Genomic DNA, 3,117 nt, shown 5'->3' on the forward strand with positions numbered 1-3,117 from the left:
ATCATACTTTTAGTTCTTTCAAAGTTGAACAGAAACACAATACCTATAAAAATTGATAGATATGTTGTGTCTTGATTTAAATCTGCTAGGTGACTCAACCAGGATGTTTCTTTTTTAATCCATGTTTTTTGGAATTGGATGTCAAACATTATGTCATACTAAAATGCTCTCTCTATATGTTATCTTATAAATAATATGAACTTTTATATTTTCTCTCTGTATGTAGATACTCATAAGGCACAACTACCTCAGAGTAAAGGCATTGAACAAAGATTATATAAGACAAGGCGAATTACACTGAAGACAGGTCAGTCCTCCATCCTTCTCATTGGTTTAATCACTGGCTTCTATTTTGGATTCTGTGCCTGAGTTTTTTCCTGCTTTTGCTCTCCAGGGAATACTGGTAGTTTAAAAGGGCGAGTGTTGCATTGTGATTTGAAAAGAGATGACTTTTTTATCTCCTTGGGGAAGGTGTTAAAATGCTTTTGGCCAGCTAAGGAGAAAGATATTTCATTGGCTCTCGAGAATATAACTAGACTGCATTAACTAATTTACAAAATGACTACATCTTCTGGGTTAGCTGCTAGAAAGAGAGGTGGGGGGTGGTCTTGGTAAGGACCAACTGTTGTCATCAGATGAACTGTAACAGTATAGATTATAGCAAGAGTTTGGGTTGAATACTTTATGCTCAAAGCAGCCTCCTGCGTTTATGATTTGGAGTCTATATATGAGACCAGAATAAACAAACAGGTCAAGAGACTGAGCTACCTATGAAACATTCAGGACAGCGATGGTTTTGCATTCCAAGCCATGCTATTGCTGGAGAGCTCCTGACTCTGTGGAGGAGACTGTTCAGAGCAGAACAGAACTTCGAATCCTGATTTTGCAATCTGAGCTATGTAGCTGCCTCCTTGTTCTAGGCCTCCACGGAGGCCCAAATGATTTTGCAGAGGAAAAAGGGGTTGTCTGTACAGATCAGACCACATGATCCAAACTTTGGTTTGCAATCACTTGATGTTAATATCTGTTAAATCTGTAAACTCCGTTCATATCTGGCCCTGGTTTTTCCCATGCTAATATCCTACCTGCCAAGCAAAATTATGTGGACACTTGCAAATACTTGGGGACTACAACTACTTTCATTAATTGGATAAATGAAATAAATGATTACTCCTTACCTTTTAATTCAACAGTCAGTGTCCACAATTGTTTTTGTCCATTGATATCTGGACCTCACCTAACACCTAATCAACTGGACTTCTCCATCTAGTTAGGTCACTAGTACAAAGAAGTCAGTGATAAAATTTTTCACTGATTTCCCCAAGGTGCTAGGTGAGGTCCTTAAGAAAGTTGCCTGCTGGTGGGCTTGCTGCAACAAGTAGCTTGCTGCTGCCCTTTACAGGGCAACAGTGGGCATGTCTACATGTGTGCTTTAAAGCGCATTAGCCTATTTTAATGAGCATTAAGCATCACTGGAAAAACGTGGTCTTAAGTCAACGCCCATTAAAATAGGCTAATGTGCATTGTGTCACTTAAAAACTGTGCTCTTTAGTTAATGTACATTAAGACAGGCTAATGCACATTTTCCTAGTACCTCACAACTGCAGACACTTATAAACGTGTCCCAGGAGTAAGAGTTGGGGCATAGGTGACTGCTAGGGGGTGCACCAGGGTGCATGTGCCCCCCCTGATGGGGCCAGTCTCCCCCCTTGATGGCCGACACTGATGCTGTCAGCAGGGCTGGTGTCCCCCATGGCAGGGCCGCCACTGTGGGTGGCTTCTGTGGGTGCCCCCCCAGATTTAGGAGGCACCAGTCGCTCATGGGGGGTGTGGGGGTGTGTGTGCTTTAATTAAAGCAGATTGAGAGCCACTCTAATTAAAATGCCCAGAGCATCTCATGTATGTGTCCCCCTGCTAAAAAATGGCAGTGAGGGCTCTTTAACTAAAGTTCATCAAGTGAGCTTTACTTAAAACACTCCTACCACCATATTTCAGCACCGGGGCACTGATACAGTAGGTGCTGGAATCTACAGGCAGTCCTGGGACTTAGGACACAACTTGTTCCTGAAAACGGGGTCTTAAGTCAAAACATTGTAACTCAGAACCAATTTTCCCATAGGAAACAATGTTATAAATGGGGGATTCGTTCCTGAACCAAGGCCCATTACCCTATTTTTACCAAAAATAACCCAGAATTTTCTATTCAATCAATACTAGATGAGTAATATAGCTACATTAATGTATTTATATTGTAAATAGCAATCACATTGATTTGGAAGGACTTTGAGGTGACTTTGCTGGAGTTTTTGAAGTGTTCTTGGCTGGCGTCTTCTCAGGAGTCCTGGCTGCAGGTTTCTCTGGAGCCTTGTCTGCTTTCTTAAAGAAAGTGTCCAAGGAGGTTTGGACAGATGTTCTCCGGGCAGGTGGGCGACGCAGCGAACGAGTTTACTGGCGCAGCGTGGGATCAAGTGTTGTGAAGTGGAAATTGACATCAGATAGTTGAAAGAGAGTGTCGATTTATAAACGGCATGAGTGCGAAACGTTGTTAAGTCGAGTAATTATAGCCCATGGGAGCAGCATCCCTAATGTGTACAGGCACCTACAGGTACTAGATTTAAAGCGCATTAACTAAAGCGCATTAATGCACTTGTAGCCCTACCCAGTCTGTCAGACGACAGACTTCTTTCCCTCCCTGGATGAGCCGGCAGGAGGCTCTCTAGAGACGTGTCAAACACAGATTTAACCGCGGGGAGGCACAGCTCTCCTACCGACCCACCAGAGGCAGCATCCCTTCTGGGGGGACCTTCTGGCGGCCTAAGGGAAGCCCTCAAACCTTTCCGCTGCGGCATTTATTTGATAGAAGCGGAGACCGCGGGCACCAAGCACTGGAGCAGCCGTGACCCCGCCCGCGTCCTGCCCGGCGTCGGGCAGCGGCTTCACCCCGGCGCGGCGCATGCGCCCACGCCTGGGCCCAGCCGTGACCCCGCCCGCGTCCTGCCCGGCGTCGGGCAGCGGCTTCACCCCGGCGCGGCGCATGCGCCCTGAATCCGCGGGGCGGGGACACCGCCCTCCCGCCCGCCTCCGGCTCAAACTCCGCCCGGGCTCCGGCAGCAGCGG

The 3,117-nt window shown here is 46.3% G+C and overlaps 1 protein-coding gene across 3 annotated transcripts in view; it reads left to right on the plus strand.

The window, feature by feature from the left end:
- The first annotated feature begins 232 nt into the window (after nucleotides 1-232).
- SLC2A13 (solute carrier family 2 member 13) overlaps nucleotides 233-3,117 on the plus strand; it is a 318,345-nt gene continuing 315,460 nt past the window's right edge. For 2 of the 3 annotated variants that reach the window (XM_025209706.1, XM_025209710.1), the window contains exon 1: nucleotides 236-307. The gene's annotated coding sequence lies outside the window, so the exon portion shown is untranslated. Of the gene's footprint in view, nucleotides 308-3,117 lie in introns of all 3 variants that reach the window. The other variant, XM_025209708.1, reaches the window with a different exon arrangement.

The sequence above is a fragment of the Alligator sinensis genome, unplaced genomic scaffold (genome assembly GCF_000455745.1).
Source record: "Alligator sinensis unplaced genomic scaffold, ASM45574v1 scaffold9_1, whole genome shotgun sequence".
Taxonomy (NCBI): domain Eukaryota; kingdom Metazoa; phylum Chordata; order Crocodylia; family Alligatoridae; genus Alligator; species Alligator sinensis.